The 16,913-nt window shown below is 39.9% G+C and overlaps 1 protein-coding gene across 10 annotated transcripts in view; it reads right to left on the minus strand.

Annotated features, from left to right (window-relative positions):
• Positions 1–16,913, minus strand: part of LOC124858990 (protocadherin-15-like) — a 326,056-nt gene that overhangs the window by 245,053 nt on the left and 64,090 nt on the right. For 4 of the 10 annotated variants that reach the window (XR_007035991.1, XR_007035990.1, XR_007035986.1 and 1 more), the window contains exon 1: positions 15,593–15,791. The exons of 2 other annotated variants lie outside the window; for them this stretch is intronic. The gene's annotated coding sequence lies outside the window, so the exon portion shown is untranslated. Of the gene's footprint in view, positions 1–15,592; positions 15,792–16,913 lie in introns of those variants that run through there. 4 more of the 10 variants (XM_047351368.1, XM_047351367.1, XM_047351369.1 and 1 more) reach the window with 3 other exon arrangements.

Below are 16,913 nucleotides of genomic sequence, written 5' to 3' on the forward strand. Positions count from 1 at the left end.
ATACAGCCTTAATCAATTTACTTAAACAAAAACAAAAGAGATTCTAAGTTTTCAGAATAGAATTATAAAATTGTTATCGTTTCCCAATATTGTATATAGTATTTTAGTAATTCTTGCATTGTTGTTCCGTATGAGTTTTTACAAATCTTCTAACAGGTCTCTCTTGTAAATGAGAACCTATGTCTCAATGAGACTACATGTACAAATAAAGGTTTAATAATAATTGTATCTTGTATCCTCAGAACATTTAAATGTTTATCTGCATCTATAAAACAATGACTGGTAACTAATCGAATTTGTCAATGTAGTCAGTGGTTGTTACGTATTAGTATTTAATTTATATGCTCTGTCTTTGTGAAACTTAGTTAAACATGCTATATATGACAAATGTTTTGGCTGATGTAGCTCATTGTACTTTAACATCATAAAATCAATCATATTCTGTTTAGTTTTTTGGGGTTTGTTTTACATTCAACTTGCCAATAACTATAGATGAAAATTTGCCTAACTGCTTAAATCTGAGACATTCACATGATGGACTGAAGTGTACTTAAGTTGATTAAGCTAATGCTCACATTTCTTAAAATTATAGACAAAATTGAATTAACAAAATGACATGACCACATCTTGTTAATAAAACTAAATGAAATAACCACAGTGTTAAGCTCTGTTAGATAAAACTGTCTTATGACATTACTAAAGGTTGTATTTTACCCTGGCAAGTTTAGGTGCATTCATATAGTTCTATTTTTGAAATGTAATTTATTGTAAAATTGGAGATAATTGCTGCAGTCCACTTTCTATTATAACCTGTAGCAATGAATGGGTTTGGACAGTCTTTTCTTAATCCCTTTTATGTGAAAGCATTGTTTGTAAAACCACTAAATAGACTACAATGGTTATATGTTTTTGGAAGAAAAATAAACTATTAATAACTATTCCATATTTAGATGCAAGAAAGTATAAAAGTATACACAAAAATGTCCCATGATGTGGGTAAAATCTCATACTGTAACAATGTGTCACGATGTGGTTTGCGGGCGGACCAAAGTGCAGACAAGAGCTAGGCAGGATCATCTTTGTAATTCAAAGATTTATTCACTGCCGGTTTCCCAAGGCAAAGCGTGGCAAAAAAACAAAGCATAATCATGGATGAGAACGAGGTGTGACGAACACAAGGAACCAGCACTGAACAAAGACACAAAACCAACTTATATACTGTGAGATAACAAAGGCAGATAATCAACGGAACAAGGACCAGGTGTGACAAGGAGGCAGGGAAGCAGAAGGAACAGGTGAAAACAAATACAAAGGCTGAGGATGGGCAAAGTAACTAATAAACGATAAACAGAAACACAGACCAAGCAAACCTATAGACAAAGATAAATAATCAAATGGGGAATAAGAAAACTAGAATAATCATGACTAAAGTAAACAGAAACTAGAGGGGACATAGGAACAACAACAACAACCTGAGAACAAACAAAGAACCCATAAAGAAAACCTGAATACAAAAGTAAACAAACCTAACCACACTGACTGAAATAACTGGAAAGGAAACAGAAAATAAACTAGTAAACAAGAAGGGTGCAACGGAACAAATAAAATACAATTAACCACAAAGATACTAAAGAGAAATAAAACTGGAGAATCCAGGGAAGACCAAGAACTATAATAATTACAATAATAATAATAATAAACAATACAAAGTAATAAGAAAACAACCATAAAAGAACTTAATTAGTAAACACTAGGAGGCGGAAGAGGGAGAAAAGAAAAACATGACACAAAAACCAAAACAGAAAAATCTAAGCAAAAGCTAAACAAACACAAAGCCACAAACAGAGTCCAAATATGTCACTCCGTGACACAATGTAGGGAGTTACCCCATTTCAATTAGGTTAAAAATCTAGATACCATTTATAGAGTATATGCTGTACACTTAAGAAAATAGATAATGTACAGTGGTCTAAAGCATGGTTAAACAAATACTGAATTAGTCCATTTATTCAGCTACTGCCATTTCACTACAATGTCAACAGAGCCTGGTAGTCCACTAGATCTCCCACTTTTTCGAACAGGAAAGTCAGACACAGATCTTAAAGGCTCTAATCCCACAGCCTTAGTCATCTCATGACCACACCATAATTCCCTAAACCCTCACTGAGCCAAGTCCATGATCGCTATGCATCTGCTTAGCATCAACAATGACCTACACATGTCACAAGGTGCGTGGCTCTGCACAATAGAAACCACTTAACCACATAGTCTTAAACACATGCAGCTGATACAATACAAAGGATTGTTTTTGGTTTTTAGTAATCTGTCACTTCAAAGGCTGACTTTAACCCCATTTAATCACAGCATAGCTGTGACTGTCACAAGGTTCCCCCTTGGGGTTTTAACACATAAAGGAATGATAATTCTTCAAATATCAACAGAGAGACACGTGAACAGAGAGACGTTTTATCAAAAAACAAAGAAATAATTTCAGTAAATCACAAATACAAAGAAAGGAACATTTTTCTACACTGCTTTCCAAGGTCAGCACAACTGCACTCAAGCAATATTTCTCAAAAAATCTTTATCTGGCAGCTGCATTGTGCCATATAGATTTTTGGGGTAGCCTGCATGTTCCAAGAACTCAATTTATTTTTTATAAACCATTTCCAATAAAGTCAACCTGCCACACATTAAAAGTATGTTTAAATGGCAAGTCAGTCACACTGCATAGTGCAGTCCACAAAATTCTGTAACATATTTTGACTGTTTCAAATTCCCAGAAGCATTCAGTAATGAATAATATAAAAGGAAGAAATTAACAAAAATGTGTGCATTATGCCAATACAGCTTGTGAGTAATATTCAGACAACTGAGTGAATGCTTAAGAATCTCAAAATGTTCTTAAAACATCTTTTTGTTTTAAATAAAAAGCTTCCTATCTACCTACCATGTGATTTAAACACATAAAAACAGGTTGGATCTCTCCTTCTGTGGTTCAACCAAACTCAACATAACACCAAGACAGCGGAAGATACAACCAGGTACAATGTATTTACATTATAATTGAGCAAATTAAGCCGTTTTACACATATGGTGCAATTAGAAAAATCACACTTTTCACCACAGTAAACAATTCATATCCAAGTCTCCTCTTTGTTTGAAATAAGACTTAGAAATGGAATTTCAGATGTAGGCTACGATCCCATTCCAGTTATTAGAGCAGGGAAACAACATTTTTAAATGTTATGGAGTTCCTGAAAAAACTCAGATAATGACACCTGTTGTTTGTCTACTGTAGGGATGTCCAATGTGGACTTAAAATTTCATCATACTTTGTGGCGTTAGTAGCAGTAAAGATGAAGGTGAAAACAAAATATCTTTAAAAATGTATGTCACTGCATATTGCTTACAGTCAGAGCCCTGCGATCTTGAATGCTGATATAGAAAATAAGCTTCCTATTATAAAGCACAGAAATTGCATCAAATCTATCTATCTATCTATCTATCTATCTATCTATCTATCTATCTATCTATCTATCTATCTATCTATCTATCTATCTATCTATCTATCTATCTATCTATCTATCTATCTATCTATCTATCTATCTATCTATCTATCTATCTATCTATCTATCTATCTATCTATCTATCTATCTATCTATCTATCTATCTATCTATCTATCTATCTATCATCTTTGTCTTTTACAGCCAGTGGAACCCTCTGGGTCAGAACCAGCCATTTGTTGGTGACTCGCCATCTTTTCTGTACTTAGACTCAGCACAGGAGACCTCTTGAGGCAGCTTTTTGCAGGAGAGTGAATACTTGCTATCTTCACCACCCTTAAAACATTTTTAAAAAAGGCAGATATTTCTGTCTTTTTTTCAGGTGGTTACACGTGGCATATTTTCCTACGCGTATTCTCTGTCCAGCTGATGGGAGCATGTTCACTTGTATGTGTGTTCGTGTTTGTATGTGTGTGTGTGAATTTCTGTAACTTATACTTAGACCGAAGAGAATATAGCTGAAAGTGTTCGACCATCTAGAGACCGAAATGACATGTCATGTCATGGTGTTCATTAGAGATATAAAATAAGGGTATTTAGTTTATTTAATAAAAAGACAAGTACACCCATTGTTTAGGAAATGCTCAGACATCACACTGCATTAGAACCTGGGATTGTGGCCTCTACCCTTCAGCTCAGACAGGTACAGAAATAAATTAATGTTGAGAGAAGCTACAACCTGTTATCACCAAGCAAGGCTTTTAAATGAGTGGACTCTGTAAGAGATTCTGGACAAAGAATAAATCAGTGATCGCAATGGTTTCTATATTTCATATTAAATGACCGCAGTTGTGATTGGGTGCTATATAAAAACACAATTTAGCTTTATCCTCCGGGGAAGACGGGGGACTGAGATACCTGCTCTCTTACTATTATATTCGGGGATGGGTGACTCCCTAAAGTAATGATAGACGAAACTCTGACATATGCACATATACTGTAGGTTCAAAAACATATACTAAAGCTAAGCATGTTTTAAGTGGCATGCAGTCAGAACATTTTAGAAGCTTTCTTAAGCAAGTTAACCTGACAGGATATTGAGGCTATCCTGCAAAAACTCATGGCGAGCCAAAATAGCCATCTGTGAAAAATAGGAAAACTTGCAGAGTCTGCTGTGTCCAGAATGCTATTGGTGAGTGAGATGTAATACTGAGGAAGTTTTAGGTTGTTTTACGTTTTAAAGTTACCCAGTTTTCAGGCACATGCATGGGATTGATTTATTGAATTTAATTAAATGAGTCTGGGACTCTGAATCGGTTGATCTCTATTTTTAAATGACTCATCCAATCAGATTTTTATGTCAAATAGTAAAGATTATTGAAAGTAGAAGATTTTATACCTAATGTCATCTCACAAAATTTTGCATTTTCTTATCAGTAAAATCCTTATTTGCTCTCACCAGGGAACAAGAGCTTATAGCATCAATACCCTATTAGTAATTTACTGTGGTTGTGAGTTTTTAATATTTTAGAAGGCTAGCCACATAGAAATTATGAAAAGAGCTCAAACATTTCTAGAAAGCCCTGTTTACAGGAATATTTCACTGTTTTGATGTCCTTGTGTTGGGTTTTACTCTGTTCTACTTGGTGCCCTTTTATTTTGTCCCTTTTCTTTCAGTTTGTAGCCTGAGACCTCATGACTTAAACTGCAATTATGTAATTAATTGCATTAAACAGATTGCAAATAATCTCTGGTTTGCACAAGTATGTTTAATGACAGTGCTGATTACAGTGTCGCACATTTGAATGTAATGGTGACACATATCTTTGAGAAAATTGACCTGACACTGATGCTTGCTAAAAAGTCGGAAGCTCAAATAATGCTCAAAATAATTTCTGAAGTGGTGACAGGAACCACAGATGTAATGCCAGCAAGGCTCCAGTCAACACAGCTGGAACATACCCAGCTTGAATAAAGTCACAAAAAACAAATAAATAATGCAAATGGCCTCAGTTCAACTTTCAATTAGAGTTTGTATTGCTCAGCTCCTCCTAGTGTAAAGAAATAAACTCAATACCGAGTAAACTAATTATTAGCCACAGTCAAAACAAATACTGTTTGTTCTTCAAGCCAGGCTTGTGACTTTGCAGGTATTTCCACTGAATTTCTTTGTTCCTAGTGCTTGGCTGTTGTTCGAGATCAATATCTCCTATAGGTTAAACAAAGAGATTATACACTGATATCAATTTCAAACAGTTACTGTGCTGATTTCATCCTTTCCTCTATTTAGCTTTATTTAGGGAGACTTGCTATTTTGTGTTGGGATAGTCATTTAATACTACGTCCCACTCAGCAATTACAGTGATGAGGCCATATAACTGAACCTGGTTTTAATCAAATGAATGAAGAAATATCATGAAACTTGACTTCATTTTTTTCAATTGGTTGCTGTACTATAGATGCACCAGCAGACAAGATATAACCTATGACTAATATTTATGAGGACAACTTCAGTGTGAAAATGATTCACATCAATATGACGACAAGAGAAGCAAACCAGACTTAAACCGACAGAAGAGAAACATATCCCAACCAATCATTTACCTCATTAGATTAAAATAGAAGATCTGAAACATTATTATCATTGTTCTGGTGTTAGGACCATATTGTTATTTTCATTATCACAGCTGCACGATATACTAGTTTCCTGCTAATTTTTACCATTTGCATTCCATTTGTTTCATTCCTCTACAGGTGGTGGAGATGTAAGGGAGAGTTCACTACCTCTGATATCTGACACTGAGCTGCTGATCTGATAATGGTGGTCTTGCTGTGCAGTGTCTGCCCTTCCCCACATGGGAAACAGAGAGGTTGGCAGTAAATCATAACGTGAACTTACAACCCACAGGATCTCTCCTTAATGTGTGAAATACCAAGGTGGGAAAAAAAGAGAGAAAGCACACTGCAGTTGTGCCTGTCTCCTCAGCTTCTCACTATGCACTCGGGTCCAAATCATTTCAAGCATCACTACCCACGAGTCTCTTATCAAATAATACTGAAAAGCTGTCCAAAAGTTTCCGCTGTGCATATGAATGAAATCATGTTTGCAGAGTGATTATTAAGTTATGACAGAGATGTGCTGTGGGGAAAAATATTCTTTTTCTTTTGATGAAATCCCACTTTAATAATTCAGCTTGGTTGTTTGATACTTTGAAGGTGAAAACATATCTGGTTTTCAAGGGTAAGCTTGAAAGGCAGGAAATTAGTGGACATAACATACATAAGTGCTACCATGTTGCCCTCACAAACAGTAGTCTTTGGAGTTGATGCTGTTACTTAGTGGGGAATACTCAAAATGAGCTATTTTTAGTATCTGTGAGATTTTGAAAAACTAAAATTAGGGGAAGCACAGAGGTGTAAGGGTCATTCTATAGGAAATTAAAATACACGTTGAGATACGTCAGGGGGTTGTAATGGTTAGTCTTCTGGTACCCATCTCCAGCGGTCATTGGGCAATAGGCAATGTACACCCTGGACAGGTCCATACCAGGACAACATAAAGACACACTTGACAAAAAACCATGCATACGAGCACTCACTCCGAAGGTTAAACATCCAAACTTAATGCAGAAAGACAACGGTTGGGATTCAAACCCAGGGCCTTCTTGCTACAACAGTCCTAACAACTGTTACATCTTGCAGCCCCAGAACCATTCATACACTGGTTAATAACGTGCTTTACAGGAAAATAAGTGGGACAGACACCAAGAGAACATGACCTTTTGTTCCGGATTGTTTTTTTGCATCGAGATAGTTGTTTTTGTGCTACATTGAAATGATAAAAAGAATTAGAGCTGCAAGCAGCGTTGAGCAGCCATTACTCCGGCAAACGTCACGACCGCAGGTGTTCCACCTCGATGTGTCTGATGAGCCCGCCGCTCGACTCAGCACATCGCTACTAGGTGATACCGTAAGCAAGCTTTAAATCACTTCCATTATTCCTGCTGTACTTCAACTGCTGATGTGGCCCCTCATCAAATGCTACTCTGAATATTGTAAGTGGACATTATAGGATCAAGATATTTATTGATGTTTTTGGAAGAGTTTTAATTCATATAAATGTAGCTACCAGAAATATGTGGCTTAGGCGACTCCAACTTCAAAGTTTTCTTTCCAACTTTATCTCTCAAGTTCAATGAGTCCAATCTTATTTGTTGTAGCACAAAATATATTTTCAGTGAAGCACTGTTGCAACAGTCAAGATTGGATCATTAGAGACTCAAGGAAGTGTTTACAGCTCTTGTCAGTTGCAGTTTATAACACACACACACACACACAAAACTACATTACAGAGCACATGTTCCAAAGTGGTAAACCTTAAATAATACTACTTGCTAAAATTGATGGCTCTAACTGGTACTTCAGCTTTAAATGGTGCAATATTGAGCAACAGCTGTCTAAATGACTCATATTTCACAATGATATACAACTGTTACTGTACATAAGGTTTTGGCTGCAAGTGCAATGGGATGATTGGCCTTATTTTGACAGTCATCTATACTGCCAAACATATTAGTCTTTGCTCATCCTTCATTGTTAAATATAACAAGCTGTTCTTCCCTTGCAAGATAATTCAACACATCTAATCCCCTCAGGTTCACTTCAGTTATTTATTTCATAATCCCTTTAGTGGACTCTAATAATACTTAAACAGAAGCCAATTCAAGTTGTCTGTACTTCATCATAATAAAGATTGTATATCAGTTTTACCTTTCTTTTTTTTTTTTTAAAGATACTTTTTCGGCACTAGTGGCCTTTATTTTTGACAGTAGGTAGACAGGAAAGGGGGTAGTGAGAGGGGAGACATTTGGTAAATGTCACCGGGTCCGGGACTCGAACCCAGGACAGCTGCCTTGAGGAATGTAGCCTCCGTACATGGTCGCGCGCTTAAACCCTACACCATCAGTGCCCAGCCTCAGTTTTACCTTTCTTAAAGTACTTCTTTAGTTTTAATACAAGACCATACTTCATTTTGTTTCTGAAAATTAACTAACCCTGAAGGCATTTCTCAAAAGAAACACAGAGAATAATCAGGGCTATGGATGCAGATTCTGGATACAATGCGCTGCTTTCTTGTCACCTGTCTGAGCCCAAAGGACATGACTTGTTCAGAATTGGAACCAGCACTGGACTAAGGAGAATGAGGGACAACAACCTGAAAACTCACTCCCTGGTTTTTGATCACAGAGAACCTTCTATGTCACCCACCATGTCTATTGATGTGGTGGTGGTTGAAAGCACAGCTGACATTCTGACTCATTTCAGACATGTGCCTTTAATGGAGGATAACTTCTTTGATTTAAACCTATATCTGCTGGTCGCCACTGTTTTAATGTCTGTGATATTTCTGCTGAGGTAGCAGTAGCTCAAGGTTCACTTCATGGTCTTTCCTAATACTTTTATATTTTTTAAGATCTAAAGTTCCTACAGTGTCATTGCAAGGATTGTGTTTGACTGAATTATATCCATAAAGGCTCTTATAAGTTTCACTGCCAGCCACTTCTAGTTTTTGTTATTATAATTAACTATCCATTAGATACTTTGAAATTAGGCACATTCAAGTTTCTGGTATATCAAGGCTTAAAACGGTCATGACCTAAAAACTGCAAAAGTTGCACATCATAGTGACCTAAAGTCCTTTACACAGATGTCAGAATAAAATACGAGCCCAGTATTATCTGACTGTATAGAGTTTAAAATACGGCAGTGTTCCCCCTTCCCTAGTGGCTGTTAGGTACTACATGTATGTCTTGCATACGAAAAAAGACAAATTTGGGTGTTAGGACGTTTTTACAGTGCTATTAACATAGACACTCAGATGTGGAAACTAAAGTGATACCTATAATTTTTTTTAAAGGCAAACCAGTTGAAAATGAAGCTGGCAAGCTTTGAGCTGCATGTCTGTAAGTTAGTTGACTGCAATCAGGCTACAAGAGCAGAGAGCCTGACTAGTTAACCAGCGAATATCAGCTTGATATAAATGCATTCCTCAATAAAATGCAAAATCCATGTTACAGATTTTTGTATTGTTCTACTGGATTTCCTCCTTGTGTTTCTCTCTGTCTGGTCCTGCTCATTTACTCTTCTCCCACTGCACTCTCTCTCTTCATTGGTCTCAGCTGTTCCTCATCTCCTCCTGATTACCCTCACCTGCTTGCCCTGCTTTTTTCTTCACTCTCTCCCTGTATATAACCCGTTTGGTTTTCATTGTTCTTTGCTGGTTTCTCCTGCTTGCTTATGTGCCTCATATCTATTGTCCTGCCTTTTTGCTCACTGTGTTTCCATTGCTCTGCCTGGTTCTCTACCCGTGTTTCAAGCCCTACTCCTGAGTTTTTGTAATTTTTCATATTTTCCTTATTAAAATAACTTTTTTGCCACAGACATGTCCTGCATTTCTTCTATCGCTTTCTTGTTTTGTTTTTTTAACTAGATTTCCACTAGTAATGTAGTGTACTGCCACCTGTCTCTTCAGAGAATACTGCACCATGGTCAGCATCAAGTATAAACAGCTGCCGAATTTGCTCACATTTTGGAGTCTGCATTTGCAATAAATCCAAAGCAGAAATATATTAGCACTGTTTAGTGAAGTTTTTATTTATTGCCATAATATCGTTATTGTAACATTCACCAACATGATTGCATGCCGTTTTGCCATAACTACATTTTTGTTTTAGCCTATGCTACTGGTGTGCACCTCCAACAGTATCAGTGATCACCATCTGACCACCCCTTACAAAACTTTCTATAGGAGCCCCTGCTCCATGAATATGTGTATTTTTCTCAGCAACACAGTGTTTGCTGCTGATAGAAATACATCAAGGAAAAATTACTTTCCATAATGTCTCTATTAAAAAACTTATAGGGCAAGATGCAGGAATAGCTTGGAAGCATCAAACTTACATTTTCTTTAAAGTGTCTGTGATGCACTTTTCCCAAAAATGAAGAAATTGAATAACAACATCTTAACAGTGAAGAAATTGGGCAGAAATAGCTTACAGATGAAGGAGAAATGTGGAAAGCGGATGTTGTAGCTACACTGTTCAGTGCATCTGATGTAAAATGATCACCAAAGAAAGGGTTGTGTCAAAGTCTGGTTGTCTCCGTGCCGGCTGTGCTTCCTTTTTCCACCTCTAGGGGCCGCGGAGCTGGAGGACCGAAGGTGTGACAGGTGTTCTTCATTGACTCATCAGTTCAGAGGACTATATGAGGGCGGCTCACCTGCACTTCTGCGCCTGAGTGTTTTTGCCCTTCGTGGTAGTACTTCTCTGGCCATATACCTTGAATCTTGTGATTGTTTTATGAAGATTTTTACTAACAGTCTGTTTACCTTGTCTTAGGCACCTCAGCCTTGCTCCTTGTTGGAGATCTCAAGAAAACCTCTGATCACAGTCTGGACTCTGGATTCATTCCATGCAGCGGGTCCTGGATACCTCTCTGTCTGGTTAAGCGAACCCTGTCCACCCTCCTACGGTTCCTCCTGGATCATCAGCGCTACCTCACTGTCGCAGACTCGCAACCATCTCCCCCCTGGCGGATCACCTCACCCGAATAGTAAGCCTAACCACAGAATTAGCAAGTCTGAATCCCGATCTGAATACCGATCTGGACTCACCTTGTTAATAAACAAGATGGCGCCGACGATGGCAGCCTCGGAGCTTCGCTCTCTCTTTGTTTTTGTATTTTGTGTGTTTTTATGTTTTTCGAGCCACAGTTCTGTGGTGTCGGGGCACAATCCTGTGGTCTCATTCAGTAGAGAGGAACTTCTCAACATCAGAGAGTCCTCTCTTGGGATTTTTTCACCGTCTTTCATTGATCCGAGGTTCACTGAGCTCCTGGCAAGCGGAGCTGCGGCTCTATACGGGATTCTGCGCCGGAAGCGTCGAACGGGAAAGCGTGCTGGCACACTGGTAAAGCTCCGCAAAAGAGGACTTCGCACACCACTGCCTTCAATCCACCTGGCAAATGTCCGCTCTCTAAACAACAAGATGGACGAGCTGCATCTCCTCACCGGTAAAAACACGGACCTCCGTGGATCCGTTCTCTGCTTCACCGAGTCATGGCTGAGTGGAAACATCCCGGACCGCGCACTGCTGATGCCAGGCTTCCAGCTGTTCAGAGCGGATCGCAGCGCGGAGCTATCGGGGAAGAAGCGAGGAGGCAGAATCTGCATTTATATAAATGAAGGTTGGTGCAGAGACGTAAAATTGCTGGGAAAAACATGTACCCGGACCTGGAGTCATTTTCCATAATCTGTAAACCGTTTTATTCACCGAGAGAGTTTTCCTCGTTTATAATAATCGGCTCATATTTTCCACCGCATGGCTGCACTTCTGCCGCTGAAAAACATCTCGCTGAGCTGATTACAGACATGGAGAAAAAATACACAGACTCTTTCATCATAATACTGGGGGATTTTAACAATGCAAACCTCTCCAAAGAACTCCCCAAATACAGACAGCATATTAAGTGTCCCACCAAAGACAAAAACACACTGGACCATTGTTACACAGCTTTAAAGGACTCCTATCATGCTGTTACCAGGGCTGCTCTGGGTTTCTCGGATCATTATCTAATCCACCTCATCCCAACCTACAGACAGAGACTAAGAGCTTCCAAACCCAAGGTTCACACTGTTAAGAAGTGGACTGAGGAATCAAAGCAGATGCTACAGTCCTGCTTTGAATGCACAGACTGGACTGTTTTTGAAACTTCAGCCACTGACTTAAACCAACTAACTGATGTGGTGACATCATACATCAGTTTCTGTGAGGACATGTGTGTGCAGACCAAGACCTTCTGCACCTTTGGGAATAACAAGCCATGGTTTACTCCACACCTCAGGAACCTGCGCAGGAAAAAGGAAGAAGCTCACAGCAGTGGAGATTGGGCGCGGTACAGGCAGGCCAGGAACAAACTAACAAAAGAGATCAAAGCAGCCAAGAGAAGCTACAGTGAGAAGCTTAAGAACAGCCTTTCTACTGGTGATACTTCGGCTGTATGGACCGGTCTGAGAAACCTGACTGCCTACAAGAGCCCCTCCACCCATCCTGAACAAAGTCGTCTCCTGGCCAACCGTCTGAATGGCTTCTACTGTAGACATGACAAGAAGCCATTCACACCTCAAATCATCCCCTCTACATCCCATTCAGGAACAAATTCCTCCCATAAAGCAACCAACCCCCCACCATCAGATCCTCTGCCTGCACTAAAGATCTCCGAGGAAGAGGTAAACAGGCTCTTTCAGCGCATGAAAACAAAGAAAGCTGGAGAACCTGATAACGTCTCCCCATCATGCCTGAAAGCCTGTGCAAATCAACTCGCTCCGATCTTCACAAGGATCTTCAACAAGTCACTGGAGAAATGTGAGGTCCCCTCCTGCCTCAAACGATCCGCCATCATCCCGGTGCCCAAGAAACCCACCATCGTAGGATTAAATGACTACAGGCCTGTAGCCCTGACGTCTGTGATCATGAAATCCTTTGAGCGGCTGGTGTTGAAGCACCTGAAAGACATCACAGGCCCCCTGCTGGACCCCCTGCAATTTGCTTACTGAGCAAACAAGTCAGCAGATGATGTTGTTAACTTAGGTCTACACTTCATCCTGCAACACCTCGACCGTCCAGGGACGTACGCCAGGATCCTGTTTGTAGACTTCAGCTCGGCCTTCCACACCATCATACCAGACATCCTCCACCAGAAGCTCACCCAGCTCAACGTCCCAGCCTCCACCTGTCAGTGGATCAACAGTTTCCTGACGGACCGATAGCAGCAGGTGAGACTGGGGAACATCTTCTCCCGATCCAGATCAATAAGTACTGGTCCCCCCCGGGGGTGTGTTCTACCCGCACTTCTCTTCTCTCTGTACACAAATGACTGCACCTCATCGGACTCGTCCGTGAAACTCCTTAAGTTTGCAGACGACACCACTGTCATTTGACTGATCCAGGACGGTGATGAGTCTGCATACAGACAGCAGGTGGATCGGCTGGTACACTGGTGCGGTCAGAACTACCTTGAACTGAACCCACTCAAGACTGTGGAAATGGTGGTGGACTTTCGGAGAACCCCACCCCCATACACCACCCTCACCATCCTCAACAACACTGTATCGGCTGTGGACCACTTCAGGTCCTTAGGAACCACCATCTCTGAGGACCTGAGATGGTCTTCACACATAGACACTGTTTGAAAGAAGGCCCAGCAGAGACTGTACTTCCTGAGGCTACTCAAGAAGTTCAACCTTCCACAGGAGCTGTTGGTCATCTTCTACACTGCCATCATTCAGTCTGTCCTGTCTTCATCCATCTCAGTGTGGTTTGGCTCATCCACAAAACAGGACAGGTCCAGACTTCAACAAATAATCAGGACTGCAGAGAGAATAATCAGGGCTGACCTTCCCTCCATCCAGGACTTATACAGGTCTAGGGTCAGGAAAAGAGCTGCTAAAATCTCTGCCGACCCCACACACCCTGCACATAAAGTGTTTAGAGTTTTACCTTCAGGCCGCCGCTACAGAGCACTGTTCACTAAAACCAGCCGCCACAGAGACAGATTCTCCCCCCAGGCTGTTTCTCTGATGAACATTCAATAGAGTACAAAACAACACCATACAGATGTTGCAAATACACCTTTTTTGTTAGATATGTGTATATTGTACATTGTATATTGTACATTGTAAATTGTAAATTAGTATATTCTGTAATGCAAAAACAGAACAACAGAGCAAAGTGTACCGGAGTCAAATTCCTTGTTTGTATGCACGAACTTGGCAATAAAGCTGATTCTGATTCTGACCTTGTTGTTTTCCCTTCCAGTCAGACGGCCTTCCTGGAAACTTCGCTCCTTATACATTTCACAAATTGTTAATAAATTCTTTAAATGTGTCTCTGTTTGAGTGTTCTCTGCATGGGTCAAAGCGGCCTTAAAAAGGATGACAGGTTGTTGCTTGCTGTTGCTAAACGGAAAAAGGCTCAGCAGGTAAGAATACTTCTTTGTCGCCAAAGTAAATTTAGATATTGGTAGTTGTTAAAGATGTAATTGTTATAGATTAAAAAGCCTAATTAATTAGTAATAATAATAATAATCCGAAATTGTTATTAAAGTAAATTACATATACAATATATTTAAATGTTTCTTAGGAGGTCCTAATATAAAGTTTACAAAAATGACACCAGGTAGTGTATTTATATCTTGAAACATCCATTGTGTCTGCTGCTACAACTGCATGCTGCTCAGCTTCTCCTCTGGTTGTTTCACTGCTGTGTGGCGCTGTCTGCTCTACCAGTGGCTCCAACATATAAGGAGCTGCACCCAAACCTTACGTTCTGCCATCTGGTAACAGCTGACTTTCTTTTTCTGACTCTACTTGATCTCTCTCTGATAGTGACTGAAATATATCTAAAGAAATAGCAGATTCTTTGCTACTGTCAGTCTTGTCAGCCATTGCCGTCAGTTTAGTGCGTGGGTTCTCCTAAAGGAGTAGTCTGGAAGTGCCGTTTTAATTAGGTTTATGACCATACATCTCAACAACCGTTCATTTAAAGTTTTCTTTTTCAAAATATTTTATCAATGTTTCCTTTCCATAAATGTAATAGGATTTATCATAGAAATTCGATGTCACAGGCACTTTACATGGACAAAAAAAGACAATCACTCATACAATATTGCTTATTCTAACACAAACGATTAAAATCAGCCCCAGTCATTGTCAGCATAAAGTATGTGAATCCGAACACTTTCCTGTCGGTATTAATATTATATCATCATTTGATAATCCACAGAGAGCGCTGATGCTTTCAGTTCGTGTTTGAACACAACTGCCTCCAGAAATGAGCGGTATAGACCGGGGAGAGAGGTATGGGGAACCTGACAAATGGGTTCATCATTACACAGCCGAGGATACGCTGAGAATGCTGCTAATGATGCAAACCTCCAAAACAAGCACCTATTCAGTGGGTGAAATCCCCAATGCTTACGGCAGATCGTAGCGACAGCTATTCGAGAAAAATAAAAGTAGGCGTCTTACCATGTTTAACTCCAGAAGTATGCTCAACAAAAAACTGGCAAAGGAGGTACAAATAACTGCTGGCGATGCAGCAACAGCTTCCGCACAGGAGCTCATCCGTACTTTCTTGCCACGGTGTCCTCAGCCCGAACAGACGAAGACTCAGTAATACACTGGGTTACTCTAGATAGTCTCTAACGCTAGATAACCGCACGGGTGGAGTAACCCGCTCTCTGCCCGTCTCTGTTGTCATGACGTGTGCGCCAGGTAATCTTATTACAGCGGTCAGGAAAGGTGAGCCCGGTTAAAGCTCCGCCGCCCCTCCTACCGCCGTATCCGACTGACATGCTTCAGCTCGCCTCGTTTAGAGAAAGATTATATTCAACGAAATGGCTCACCGAGCTTCTCTGAATATGACGGCCGAAAGGTCATTAAAATCCGCTCATAGAAGTCAAAATAGTAACCCCCCCACCCCCGTGGCAAGGAATTTCTGGTGGTCAAGAATAAGAGCATTTCACTGACAGCTGTCAATTATAATTCAGACTTAAAGCTATTAGTCGGGTCTGCCAGTACCAGCTGGAGCTCAGATATAATACAACTGGAGGCAGTTTGCTATAACTCACCTGTCACTTAACAAAAAAGCCCAGGCCTTACTTCTCTACAGCTTAACCATCATCAGGATGGAAAAAGAGAAATAAAAGTCTACATCAATATCGTATAATCAGCTGTTGTGCTCATTAAGTCTCAACTAATGGTTGCAAAGTAGGCCAATTTAATAAAACAACTCCTACATAAGAGAAACAGATGGAAGTCTTGTTTGCAAAGCTGCTGGAAACAGCAATGTGATTTTCAGAGGTCCTCTGACAGTTAAACAACTACTATTCACAATATAAAGGGGTATTTAATCTGATTAGCTCACCTGCATCCATTTAGAAGGCTAAACAAAAGAGACACGGAGAGAAGGACAGACACAAGGAGCGTCGCAGCCATCCAGTTCATGAAAATTAAACTGCCACCAGGAGTCATGACAGAGTGCACAGTCACAGTTGTTGTGGACAGATGAACAGACTGACGACTTAAATATGACCCCATAACTGGGACTGTAAAAACAAATGAGTTCCCCTACTGGGGGACTTTGTTTTGCTTTTTCTTCAAATCTGTGAAACAGCCATACCACATATTATCAAGAAGAAGAAAAACAAGTTTAAACTTTCACAATGGATTTGAAAGACGGCAGCCTAGTGTCAAACCATGTAGGGAAGCTGTAGGGAGGTGTTAAAAGCTGTTTCAAATAAAACATGAATAATTTGTAATGAACGCTCCCTCCTGTCCATTGGGACCA

Source organism: Girardinichthys multiradiatus, chromosome 22 (assembly GCF_021462225.1).
Source record: "Girardinichthys multiradiatus isolate DD_20200921_A chromosome 22, DD_fGirMul_XY1, whole genome shotgun sequence".
In the NCBI taxonomy this organism is placed as follows: domain Eukaryota; kingdom Metazoa; phylum Chordata; class Actinopteri; order Cyprinodontiformes; family Goodeidae; genus Girardinichthys; species Girardinichthys multiradiatus.